The sequence below is a fragment of the Castor canadensis genome, chromosome 1, assembly GCF_047511655.1.
Source record: "Castor canadensis chromosome 1, mCasCan1.hap1v2, whole genome shotgun sequence".
NCBI lineage: Eukaryota > Metazoa > Chordata > Mammalia > Rodentia > Castoridae > Castor > Castor canadensis.
In genome coordinates this window covers 14,768,018-14,782,524 of record NC_133386.1, presented here as the reverse complement: position 1 = coordinate 14,782,524, position 14,507 = coordinate 14,768,018, and the positions used below count along the sequence as shown (strand labels likewise).

Sequence of the window (14,507 nt, the reverse complement as noted above, 5' to 3'; positions counted from 1 at the left end):
TAAAGGGGTGAGGGAGAGCAATAGAACGGGTTGAATGGACCAAAGTAAAGTAGACTCACAGTGTGCATGCATTGTGAAACCCCTTTGAACATCAACTTAAATATTAATAACAAAAGACAGGACTGTAAAATTGGGAGGGGGAGGGGGAATAAAGGAGATTAAGGTGATGGCATATGGTAGGTGGACTTCATATACCTATATGAAATAAGACAAAGAAACCTCTTGCAATTGCTTTAAGTAGGGCAGGGAAGGGGTTGAGGGGGAGAGACGATGGGGGCGATGTAACTAATGTACAATATAAGTCCAATGGAATTGTCACTATGACTTCCTCCCTGTGTATAATGAATATATTCTAATTAAAAAAACTTACATAAAAAAGTCCTTTTTTCTGTTTCCCCACCATTCAAAGATATCCATTAAGGGGAAAAGCTTAAAATTTAGCTGCACGTACTTTTTGACTTTATGTGCATACAAACTTACAAAGATGCAAATAGTAGTTTCTTTACCCAAGCTGTTTTGTAGCCCCACCTTCTGTGCTTTTCCAGGTCCATAATTGCTCCTTTTTACAAGTCTCTTGGATGCTCAGTGACCATTGTATGCCCATAATTAAATTTCTTATTAAAAGACATCTATGTTATTTCCAAATCTGCAATAAATGTCATTGCACATTATTCTTATACATGTGTCTGGTTATTTCCTTACAATAGATTCCTAGAATCACTTCTGAGTGAGTGAGGCTTGGGGAAGGATATGAACGTTTTCTCTCTCTTTATTCATCTTGCTAATTGTCCTCCAAAAGATTGTCTCAGTTCATTAACGCTGGCAGTGAGCAAAAGTGCCTCTTTTCCTGGACTCTGGATTCCTGGAGTTATTATCCTTCTCACTGCATTTAATAGACAAAAATCAAAGAAAATTCTCTGATTTCAGGATGCATTTCTTGATTTGCAAGTTCAGAAATTAACAAAACATTTATTTATTCCTTGAACAGATGTACATGGCTTAAAATGTTAAAGGGAAAAATATTATACAGTGAAACATACATGTGGCTTCCACATTTGCCTCCCAGACATCCAGACCTTCTCAGAGGCAACCATTGTTAGCATTTTATTGAGTAACTTTCATAAATGTATTATTTACATGCAATCAAAGAAGTATATAAGTATGTGTGAACACACACTTATATTTTTCTACACGAACAAGAAAACCATGAATGTTTCTTGCCTTGCTTTTTCCCACTCACCTCTGTATCTTGGAGATCATTCTATATCAATAAAAAGGAATTATCTTATTATTTTAATTATTTAATTATTAATTATGAGGGAATTATTGCAAATGGTAACATCTGTGTATTGGCTGCGGGCATTTCTTCTTTTATAATTGCCTGTCAGTGTTCTTTGAACATTTTTTGAATTGTGGTTTTAATTGTTTTGTTATTGATGATGATTTGTAAGTCTTTGTTGTAAAACAAAATTGCTAAGCTATTAGTATTAAATGATGCAAATTTGACTGTTGGCCTTTTAATTTTTGGTGGATTTTTTGTTGCTTAGCGCTTCATGTTGATTATGAAGATGTTATCTTAGTGATCACATCTAGCAGTTTGGTTTAGTTTATGAGAGATTGTCCTGGATGGTCAAGAGCTCCCATTATGCCCTTGTTTGCTCAGATTCTTTTGACATTTGGCTATTATGAATACTGCTGTTATTCATAGGAGTATGTAAAGATCTTTTTGAGATCCTGCTTTCAGCTCTTTGGGATATGTATTAGAAGTGGGATTGTTGGAACATGTGGTAGTTTTGCCTTTCATTTACTGAGGAAATGCCACACTGTGTTCCATAGCCATTGTATCATCTCACAATCCACCCAGTGCTGCCAATGGTTCCAATTTCTCCACATTTTTATCAACACTTAATATTTCTTATTACTTTTGATAGTAGTCCATCCTAATGGGTGTGAGGATCAGTTCTAAATATAACATTTCTCTAAGAATTAAAAAAAAAGTTTCCTGGTGACACTCCTCTGACTTCACATATTCTATAAGAGCAATTCAGACATTAGAACCAGTCTGAGAACTGGAATACTTTTGGCATTAGTTAGAAGACTTTTGTTTTCTATGAGTTAGTTCCATTTTACATATGCCTCATTTATAAAATAATTTCTAACAGACATGAGCTGAAATTCAATGCCTATGATCGAAGGAGGCTTAGGTTTGAATTGGAATTGAGATGAAATGACTGATTAGCTTTATATTGATTTGGGAGAGGCTGGTGGCTAGATGTTCATTAAGGAAAGAATTGGGACAATGTTGAAACTTTGTTTTCTTCCATTCTCACCTCTGTTAGCTCTGAATATTAGGACTGCATTCAGCACCCACAGGTATCTTCTATCGTCTGATAGCAACAGGACACTTGTAGTTACGTTCAAGTTATAGAATTCAGATTACTGGTAGAGATTTCTCGATCCTCAGCCTGTTCAAATAGTTTACACTTTATCTTTATTATAAGAAGGGATTTCACTGGCTTGACCACTAGAAGATCAGGGGCAAGTCTCTTAATTCTGGTAATGGATAGATTTCAATATTTGAAATGGGAATAATGCTAGTAGGGACAGTAGCAATGCTAGTTCCTGTCTCACAGAGTTATGTAACCCAAATACCAAAGATATGAAAGCACTTGGCAAAGTCCTTTGCATATAAGTGCGAAATAAACAGTGGCTGTTGATGCTCTATCTTGTGATCATTGTTTAGGTCAATCAGGTTTTAGTTGTTGTTTCAGATACTCAAGATCAAAGTAGGAAGCAATGGTATGGGTTTCTTTCTGTGGAATTTTACTAGCACAAGCTATCTTCTGTGTAGATGGCCTTCTTTCCCTGCGGCCACCCCTCCTTCTCTCCCTTCCTTCCACATTAAGGCATTCCAAGTCTAGTTCTGATTGCTTATTATCAGCCAAAGTGAAACTTGGCAGTTGCTAGCAAAATCATGACTGTAAGTTCTTCAAAGTGCTCACTGTAATGTGACTCCCGGATTTGTTTACCACTAAGACATTCTCCTTTTCTCAAGCCACAGAGAAGTCCTTGCAGGCCATAGCTCCAAACACTTTAACCCCATTTCTAAAATATGGCCGTGTCACAGATTAAGGTAAATTGGTTTATTTCATCTTCTAGTCTTCATCTTTTGTGCTCTGAGTTCATTTTGAACTTGTGTCTTTACTCGTGGCTATCCTATTTTGATTTCTTTCTGGAAGAAGCCCTTTCTTTCTTACCCTTTAGTTTCATCTCAACAATCTTCTACTAAATGGTTCTCATTTGCTGTCTCTTCTTCTTTTTCCTCCTTCCATCCTTTTTTTTCCATGATCTAGCTGATATTTATTGAGAACCTCCTGTGTGAGAGGTGCTGCCCTGAATGTATTTTGTCATTCCGTCACTGAGGGTTTAACAGATCAGTTTTGATTCATGATTACAGTGTCCCCAGAGTTGGCACACATAACGTGAAACATATTTTATCTGAAGATCTTTCCATCTCTGACACTGATGACCATGTACTTGAGCTGTGTCTGTGCCATCAACCCACTGTGTAACTTACTGTCCCCTTAGTGGATAAGATGGTGCCCATCTCCCAAAGGCTCTCGCCTCAGCCTTCCCTTCTGTCTTAAGCTTCTCTCTTATTCTGTAGGAACATTCTTCACATTTCCTAGAAGCTTATTTAGTAATTCAACTAAACAAAATAATAGAACTTGTTTCTGGCATCTTTGTGTCGATGTGCCTATCTATGTCTGTGTTGGTAATTCAGTCAGATGTCCAATTTTCTGTTTAGTTCACTGAAAATTTCTTCTTAGACATTGTTTAGTATTTTAACCTCTCCTTGAACCCTATTTCCTAGACTTAGTAAAAGCAATAGTGGGGCTGATGTGTTGCTCTTCATAGGGGTGAGTGTAATCCAAACATCACCACTGTTTAAGCTGCAGCTTTTCGTAGTACCACTTGCCATGGCTACTTACGATATACTGTGGCTATCCTCAGCAAGATGGAGTTCCTGTTGGTGGCTGAGTCTGCCTCCCAGCCAGCCAGGTTCCTCTGTAGGAAGGACATGGTTCCACTTTTGATGGAGCATGAAGGGTGTGTCTTTCAGTCCCTGCTGTTCCTTAGTCATCCACGAAAATTTCACTGCTATCCTCTGCCCATTGGCAGTCTCTGTGGTATCAAACTTCTCTCTTCTTTCTTTTCTCCTCTTCTGGCTTCATTTCCTCTTCCTCCTTTTTTCCTCCTGGCTCCTTTATCAATCTTAATTTAAATGTTCCTCATGCTAAAACCTTTCTATTTTTACAATACAATTCATTGAGTCCTCCTCTGTACTGCCCTGCTTATCCTGGTGGTATAGCACTTACCATTCGGTATGCAGTTCTCTTTCTACCCATGAGCTCATACAGTATAAGAGCAGGGTACTGTCCTTTTTTCAGTTTGGAAAATGATAGTCTTTTTATTATAGCTTCAAGAATGGTTTCTTTCCATTACTTATATTTCAGGAAATTTCAAGTACAGAAACATTGCCTAACAGTTAAAAATGCTTGAATTATAAAGGCATATTTTCTTTTTTAATTATTTCTTTTATTCATATGTGCATACAATGTTTGGGTCATTTCTCCCCCCTTCCCCCTGCCCCCTCCCTTTCCCCCTGCCCCCTCCCTCTCACCCCCTACCCCCTCGATACCCGGCAGAAACTATTTTGCCCTTATCTCTAATTTTGTTGAAGAGAGAGTATAAGCAATAATAGGAAGGACCAAGGGTTTTTGCTATATAAGGATAGCTATACAGGGAGTTGACTCGCATTGCTTTCCTGTACATGTGTGTTACATTCTAAATTAATTCTTCTCGAACTAACCTATAAAGGCATATTTTCTATGTTTACTGAGGTATAATCAATAAATAAAATTGTATGTACTTAAGATACACAACATTTTGCTTTTAAAAATTATTTTTATAATAAATTTTCTCGTATGTGTTTGAGATATACAGCAACATGATGTTATGGGATACGTATAGATAGATAAATAGCCAACTAGGGAGGCAAATGAACACCCATCATCTCATAAAGGACCGATTTTTGTCTGTGTAGCAAGATCTACCAAAATTTACTCATTAAACAAAAATCCCATATACGATGTAATTTTATTGCCTATTGTCCTCACGATGAATATCAAATCACTAGATTTTATCCCAGATTTGCTGCTTTGTTCTTTGATCATGACTCCCCATTTCCCATCCTCTCTCTCCCTGGTCACCACTGCTTTAATCTGGTCTCTAAGTCTGTGTTATTTGCTTAAATTTTAGATTCCACATATTATTGAGATCATGCAATAAGTTTTCCTTCTGTGTCTGGCTTATTTCATATAACATAATGTAGTCCTGACTTACCTAAGTTGTGGCAAATGGAGGATCTCCTTTCTCTGGATTATTATTATTGTTGAGTATATACTGTAGATGCCCAGTCTTATCTAAGTGTAAGGACCATCAAGGAACAAAACGTGTGCCTTCACTCAGTAAATGGATAACAAATTGTGTTTATCTACCACAGGTTCTTTATCTGTCTATCCACAGATGGACACTGAGGTTGGTTCTGTGTTCTGACAGCTATCTCTCTGACGTACTGTTTTCATTTCCTTTGCACATCTACCCAGAAAAGAGGTTGCTGGGGCATCTGGTGGTTCTGTTTTTGATCCGATGAACTTCTGTACAGTTTTCCCTAGTGACTGTACCGATCCACAGGGCCACCAAGAATGTACGAGGGCTCTCTTTTTTCACGCCTTTGCCAATGCTGCTGTTGCCTTTTTGATAACAGAAAGGCAGGGCGCTATTAATACAATTTTCCTTAAGCCCTACAGAATGTATGTGGGGCTTAAAATGCTGCTTCTGGAATCAGCTTGCTCATATTTATATCGTTCCTTCCAGGTCTTAACTGTGTCATCTTGGGCAAATGGTTTAACCTCTCTGTGCCTCAGCAGTTTCCTTTGTAACTTGTGGATGATAGTTTTGGTGCTTAGAACTGTTACTGTCATTAAATAAGTTCTATTAAATATTTACTATTATGTGTTGACTTCAGTATAATAGAATTACTATAATCAAGATTGTTATCCATTTACTGAGTGAAGGCACACGTTTTGTTCCTTGATGGTCCTTACACTTAGATAAGACTGGGCATCTACAGTATATACTCAATAATATTTTTGAGTGAATAGTGAATGGGCCTGGTGTTGCAGATACAAAGAAACATAAGTGATCTCTTTCCTTCCAGTTTCACAGTCTGGTTGGGAAGACAAGACAATGACAAGACAATAACTGAGCAGTGCTTAAGTGTCAGCTTGTGTATCACTTCAAGGCTGCCTCTTTCAGAATCATGGGGGGAAAGGGGGCTTATTGCAATTGCAGATTTTGCAGCCCAGCTCATTAATAGATCCAGAATGGAATCCAGGAATCCATAGAACCATAAAGCTCACCTGGGGTTTTCTAGTGGGTTCCAGAGAGCCGCCAGGTTTGGGGTCCACAGATACAGAGTAAATGACAGAGATGATGAGGGGAGGAGGAGCTCTGTGGGTAGGTTGCTGGGAAAGCCTGGGAGGAGGTGGCAACCTGCATGGGTCTGCGGTGGCGGATGGGAAATAGGGCCAGTTTGGTGTAGGCTGCACCTTGGTGGGGTGTGTTGACATTCTGGCTGTGCCATCTTGCATGTCAACCAGCAAATCCATGAATGCTCTGGTTTCTCCACATCCACACCAATATGTGTTATTGTCTTTGATTATAGACATCCTAGTGTACGTGAAGTAGTACCTTGAAGCTTTGATTTGCCTTTTTCTAATGACTAGTGAGATTAAGCATATTTTTCTATGCAATTTAACCATCTTATTTTTTCTTTGGAAAAAACATGTATTCAATTCTTTGCCCCAATTTTGGTTTCTTTCTTTCTTTCTTTTCTTCCTTCCTTTCTTTCTTTTTTTTTCGTGGTACTGGGGTTTAAACTCAAGACTTCATGCTCACTAGGCAGGCACTGTACCACTTGAGCCACACACCATCCCTATTTTTGCTTTAGTTATTTTTTGGATAGGGTCTTACATTTTTGCCTGGGGTTGACCTCAGACCATGATCTTCCTACTTATGACTCTTGCACAGCTGGAATGACATATGAGCAACACCACACCCAATTATTTGTTGAGATGGGGTCTCACTAACTTCTTGCTTGAGCCAGCCTCGAACTGCCATCCTCTCAATCTCTGCTTCTTGAGTAGCTTGGATTTTAAGTGTGTACTGCTGCATGCAGCCTATTTTCTGAATATCTCTATCTGTATACTTTGCTTCTTTTCAGACATATCTCATAAAAGTAACCATAAACAAATTTCTATGTGACTTCTGCCTGCCTGTGCTTTCTTTTTCAAACCGAGATAGTGCTGAAGTTAATCAAATTTGCAGATCTAAAAATATAAGTAGATCAATGACTTATGTTATTAGCTAGTTCTGTGTTTCTCCAGGAAAACATTGTTCAATTCAGGGAGATTATATTATATCAATCAAACAAGAACAATAGGCCTGGGATGTAGCTCAGTCATAGAGTACTTGCCTATTGTGTAGGAGCCCAAAGTTAGAACTCCAGTATTGGTGGGCGTCACATACATACATACACAAAGCACAGCAGCGAAACCTCTTGGGAGTACTTTAAGTGGGGCAGGGAGGGGGCTGAAGGGGGCGGGGGAGATCTAACCAGTGTACAATGTAAGGCCATTGGGAATTGGCATATCCAATATTGGATTGATTTTTATGTTTTCTTTTCTTTTTTTAAATTTGTGTGGTTTGTATCACTTTAGACAAAGCTAATGAAGGGAATGATTAAATCGTCTCTATGACAACCACATGGAGTTTTAATAATTTTCTTTAATGGTTTATGATTATTTCTATGTTTTGTAACACACCTTATGTATTTTAATGCAAAAGTCAAGTTTTAATACCTCCATTTATTTTACATCAAAATACAGAGTGCAGATTTCTATTAAAACCGTCTAACAAATGTGCCGATTGTGACTAGGTTTGATGCGGTGTTGCAACATGAGGTCATTCTTACCGAGTCTGTTGCACAAGACTAAGGTAGCAAAAGGTACAAATTAGGGTGCTTATGAATTTCGCTTTGGTGAAAAGTATGAGAGAAAACAGTATGTTGCAAGCCTTACATAATAAGCTGGAACTCAGGTAAGGAATGAGAGCGGGAATTCTGCAGTCTGAGTTTGGTGCAGGTCCTGTCATTACAAACTGGGCAACCTTGGGAAAACTCCTCCTAACCTCTGATCCCTCATCTGTAAAATAGTAATTGATAACATGTAGTTGTAGAATTTAAAAGAACACATGCAACTTGCTAGAATAATCCTAATTTGGAGAAAATGAGAGATTCTGCTATTGGTTTTCTGGTACAAGCCATGAATTCCTATTATTCTACCTTTCTTATATAATCCCAAGTGTCAAATGTCATCTGCACACACACATGCACATGCACACTTTTTGCTGAATGCTTTTGAGATGTGGACAAATCAAAGGTCTGAGGTCTCTTTCTCTCTCAGTCACTTAGTAGTGCATAAATGGGAAGCGTGATGGGTGAAACACTTTGTACCCCAAAAGCCCTTCGATGATGAACATACAGGGAAGACCTGGAGGCCAGGGCACGCCTCACACACAGATTCCGGTGATGGCAGGAGCTTTACTGAATGAATCACTGAGCAGGCAGATGGGCTGTGGGAAGCAGACCCTGGATACCTGTCTTTTCTCACTACAGAAATGTCTCAGAGGGGTAAATACCCACACTACAATTCATGACAACAGACGGCTGTTAATTTTAAAGCAGTTACTGTTTTCTTCTTTATTTTATTCTCTGCATGATCTCATCTGCTCATTTCACCTTCGCTTTCTCTTAGGAAGGTATGAAGGCCAGATGCAATTGGCCTTCCAAAAATGATTTTAGTGAGATATGTTTCAAATTTAAAATTCAGCCATTGAAAGTGTAGCTAGAACTCAGTGGTTTTTAGTATGTGGACAGAGCTGTGTGACCATTACCACAGACTCATCAGGAACAGTTTCCTCTTCTTCTTGTCTCCGTGGGGTCCTGTTTTGAACATTTTATGTAAGTGGAACAATACAACATGTGGTCTTTCATATCTGGCTTATTTCACTTAGCAGGATGTTTTCAGGGCTCATTCATATTGTAGCATATATCAGAACTTCATTTTTTATTGTCAAGTAAGATTTGATTGTAGGAGATATTTATTTTTTCTTTTGTTTTTCCTCACTTTTTAGCTATTATAAATAACGCTGCTCTGAACTCTTGTGAACATGTATTTCTTGATTCTCTTGGGTATATGACAGGAGTGAAATGGCTGAGTCACAGTCACTCTATAAATAGCATTTTGGGGAACTGCCGAATGACTGCGCAATTTTGCATCCTCAGCAGCAAATGTGCGAGCGTTTCTATTCTCTGCACTCTTATCAGCACTTGCTATCACCTGTCTTGTCATTAGGAGTTTAAAGTGGCAAAACTATTGGTTTTATAGAAAGAAGTAACATATTCATAGAGTAAAAGTAATGCTGAAACTGCAGAAAGGACTGTCCCTCCCCACAGTGCCTCCTCGAGGTACAGTTTTTCCATACTTCTTTAAGATTGTCTGTGTCCACGCACAGGAAATCAATGCGAGTCAACTCCCTGTATAGCTATCCTTAGCTCAACCAGCAAAACCCCTTGTTCCTTCCTATTATGGCTTATACTCTCTCTACAACAAAATTAGAGATAAGAGCAAAATAGTTTCTGCCAGGTATTGAGGGGGTGGGGGGGAGATGGAGGGGGCAGGGTGGGTGGTAAGGGAGGGGGTGGGGGCAGGGGGGAGAAATGACCCAAGCATTGTATGCACATATGAATAAAAAGAGAAAAAGATTGTCTGTGTCCTTGGGGTTATGCCCTTACACATGTATTTTAAAAAGACAACATGTAGGAGCATATTATCTTGTAGCCCTTCATAAGATACCTTAGAGCAGTGGCTCTAGAACAGGTTGATCCGCCCCACTTTCTTTGCTTTTAGCAGGGTATGCCTTTGTGAAGATATACTATGATGCATCTGAACACACACACACACACACACACGAACTCACATGTATATGGTGGGATTGGAGCTTGAACTCAGGGCTTCCTGCTTGCAAGGCAGGCATTTTACCACTTGAGCCACACCTCCAGTCCATTTTACTCTGGTTATTTTGGAGATGGGGGTCTCTAACTATTTGCCTGGGCTGGCCTCCCACCATGATCCTCCTGATCTCAGTCTCCCAAGTAGCTAGGATTATAGGCATGAGCCACTGGTGCCCGGCTTGGTTCCAACATATTACATATTTTGCACATGTAAGTAAGGCTTCCAAGAATGTCCAGATACACTTGTCTTTGGGTAACATGTGCTGATGATGTTCACAGGAAAAGGAAGTTATGTTGCTGTGTCTTACCACGGATGAGAGTGCCTGTTAGCCTGTAATCGCTCCAACTTAACACTGGAATATTAGACTTTCCCATCTTGGCTAATGTGGTAGATGAAAAATAGTTTAGTGAAAATGAATTTGATGTACAGGGACAAATTAAGTGTATGTTATTTCAAAGCTTGAAGTTTAACTTTCCAAATGTATTGAAATTGAACTCCAGGTAACATAGTTGACACTTCCAAATTGGCAGACCTATATTTGAGTGTAAGCTATGACAAGTGAAGACGTTGCTTGGGTCATTTACTTAACTAGCATTTCTTGAGTGGTTGATTTTTGCTGGGTAGTGCTTTATGAGCCAGAGAAGGACTATGTGCTTTTAGGTTAACATTTGGTCTAGCAAAGGAGACACACATATAAACCAAAACACACAATGAACAAGGACTAAAAGACAAGTACAGAAACTCTCTGTATTAGTTAGGTCACAGGCTAAATGACTGTGGGAAAAAAAAGACCCACCAAATTCTTAGAAGATTGCTTTTGAGTAAAGGCCAGAAAAGATTGTAGAATAGGTGAAAGAGTGAACCATAACTTCTCAAATCTCCTATCTTCAGAAACTGCATATTTGATGGCAAAACAAAATCTGCCTGAAAAGGTCTTGTTTTAGGGTCAGCATTAGAAGAAGAGACTTCTACTTCAAGAAAATCAGAGGATTGTTCCTCATCCTAAGAAAAACCACTCCAGAAAGGTTGGCAAAATTACACCAAGTCAAGAGTAAGCTATTTCTCTTTAAGCAGGAAAGATGGAAGCTGTACACATTGCCTGTCAAAATCCAGTGGCAAGCCACTGCTAGTTGCAAGGCTGGCTGGGAGCAAAGTGTAGCTGCGTGGCCCTGGACCTCTGTGTTACTCTGGGGTCAGAAAACCACAGTTTAGGCTTCACAGTCTGGGAGGCACGTGGAAAGCAGCTAGTTAGGTTACAATATTTCTAACAGGAACTATTAGGCAGATCCTGTCCACACAGAGCTCACCATCTCATTGAGAACCAAGTTCAGCAGACTTCAAGTAATTAATGAACAAGGTTACTCTATATGGTAACATTAGTAAATGTGATTCACATGATCATATAATAAAACTGTGCAATAAGATTTATACAAGATGCTGTGAGGCACGCTACTGTGTTAGTTACCTTTCCATTGCTGTAACAAAACACCTGAGGTAAATCGAGTCAAAAGAAAGAAAGGTTTATCTTGGCTCATGGTTTCAGTCTATGTTGCTTGGCCACTTCACTTTGGGCCTAGGTAGGGATTGTTTTCTTTTGTAGGTTTTAAGGATAAATCTTCTGTAGTTTTCTTTTACAACCAACAGAAGGATATCTATGATGGACGTTTCCCGTGTTTCTAATGAAAACTCAAATGACCAAATGTAATTTCACCAAGCTTTCCAGAGTGGTTTTTGTTACAGTGAGAAACAATCCTCTGATTTTCTTGAAGTACAAGTCTCTTCTTCTAATGCTCACCTTAAAACAAGACCTTTTCAGGCAGATTTTGTTTTGCCATAAATGTGTAATTTCTGAAGGTACAAGATTTGAAAATTCATTGCCAATCAACTGGCTTTGTTCTGGAAATCAGGCCTCATTTTATGTGTAGGACTAAAAAACAAAAACAAAAACAAAATCCCGAATTCTCTCAACTGGAAAACAAAGGTCAGAGTTCAGACTGTTCATTCTGCCTCTGTAGGCTTTTGTTCCAGGAACTTAAGGTTTATTTGAGGAGAAACCTGGAAAGCTAACCCAAGTAGAGAAAAAAAAATGATTTTATGTGAAATGCAGTAAAAGCAGACAGACTTGGAGAACCGAAGCTTGACCAGCACAGGAGTTTCAGCACAAGTCTTCAGACGTTTAAAACAGCGCTCTGCAGACAAGTTAGATATTTAAAGTAATAGGATCATCAGCTAAGAAAACAGAATTACTGGGCTAATTTTTGGCTGACTTTCACTTTGCCATATGACCCTAGACAAATTTGCCTAAAATAGATATTTACTTCTTTAGGGAAGGGTATCTGTTTGCTATGATCTGTGAAAAAGAGTGATCACTTGCATATTTGTATAATATCTACGTATATTGGTCTATAATTCTAGAGCCAGGAAACTCATTCGTTGTCTGAGAGTAAAGTTGGATTTTGTTTTGGTGGTACTGGGGTTTGAACGCAGGGCTTTGTGCTTGCTAGGCAGGCTCTCTACCTCTTGAGCCACACTCCAGCCCTCTTTTCTCTGGCTATTTTGGCAATAGGGTCTTGCTTTTTGCCCAGGATTGTCTGGATTAGTCTTCCTATTTTATGCTTCCTGCCATAGTTGAGATGATAGACATGTGCCACCACGCCTAGCTTTTCTCTGTTGAGGTGAGATCTTGTGAATTTTTTGCCTGGGTTGGCTTCATACTTTGATGCTTTCAATCTCAGCCTCCCAAGTAGCTAGGGTTACAGGCGTGAGCCGCCAGTGTCCATCTAAAGTTGGATTATTTTAATGACGCTAATTCTGGATTTTTCTCTCCTGGCTTTTTCTCAGTAACTCTTGTCCCGTAACCCAGTTTACCAAGGTACAATGTGTCAGCACAGGCAGTAAGACACAAAGGATCTTGGGAAATGAGTGGGAATACTCAGTTGAATGCTTTATCTAATCATTGTTGGAGAGTATGGATCAAATGTAATTTTAAAGATAGAATATTTGAATGAAGCTATAAATGTAGAGAATCCAAACCCAACAAACCCAGACAGAAACAGTTAACATTCAAACTGTGAGTTTTACTTAGCTGGTGAATTATGATTCAATTTAAACGAAGTATTTTTAGTTTTCTCAGACCAAACATTCTCCACAAACACAAGAGGTCACATGAGACCTGGGTATAACTTGGACCACCATGTGTTCCAAGACTGTAGTCACTAGCCAGTTGGTCTGACCCACAGGAGAGAAGATGAATACAATGTGCTGATAGCATTTCATTCTGTAACCAGCTCTGACGACACAGGGCTGGAAACAACACGCTACCGTAGGAGATATTGACTGCATTTTACATGGAACATTGGTTCTAGTAAGTCTACGTTTTCTTGCTATGACCTGGTGGGCACTGGCTCTTTAAGATCTCAGTCTCTATGTATTTTAGGGATGGAGGTGGCTCTGTATTTTGGGTGGCAAATGTTGCAGGCATGGCTTTGGTGGAAGGGAGGTAAGAGTTCTGTGCTCTGCCTGCAGAACAACAGTGGCTTTTAGCAGCTACCGGATTTGCTAAAAGCAGTCACGTACAATTAGCAGTGTGTGCTGTGCACCTGCTGCTACTGCAGATTCAACCTCTTTGAGGCTGACTGGTGATGTAGTATTTTTTTTTAATAACAAAAATCTTATACTCTGGGGGAATAAAGGAAAGCTAGCAATAGCAAAATAGAAGCACTTTGAAATTTATAATTAATATTGATTTAGAATATGGGGGGGGGCGGCTTGTGTAGTTAGGCCAGGCCAAGTGGCTCCTGTCTATAACCCCAGCTGCTTATGAGGTGGAGATTGGGAGGATTACCATTTGAGGTCAGCCTAGAAAAAAAGTTAGCAAGTCCCCATTTCAACAAAAAAAGCCAGATGTGGGGTTCGCATCTGTAATCACAGCTATGAGGGAGGTGTAGGTAGGAGGATCGTGGTCCAAGACCAGCCCTGGGCAAAATCAAAAGAACCTATCTGAAAAATAACTAGCAAAAAGGACTAGAGGTGTTAGCTGAAGTGGTAGAGCATCTGCCTTGTAAGCGAAAGGCCCTGAGTTCAAACCCTGGTTCTGCCAAAACCATCAAAATTTGCTTCCGAACTGAATTTACTCTTCATATCAAACTGTAATTTTGTTCTTTGACATTGGTAACATCGTCACAGACTCCCTATGAGTTTTTCCACGATTTTCTGCGAAACTTTTTCAATAGGAGAATTAAAATTCGAGTTCTAAATAGCAAAGATACAGACTTTTTTTTTCAGTGCCAGGGATTGACCCACTTGAGT

At 39.3% G+C, this 14,507-nt stretch overlaps 1 protein-coding gene across 6 annotated transcripts in view; it reads left to right on the top strand.

Moving 5' to 3' along the window:
* Esr1 (estrogen receptor 1) overlaps positions 1-14,507 on the top strand; it is a 399,315-nt gene that overhangs the window by 64,767 nt on the left and 320,041 nt on the right. The gene's annotated exons all lie outside the window — the stretch shown is intronic.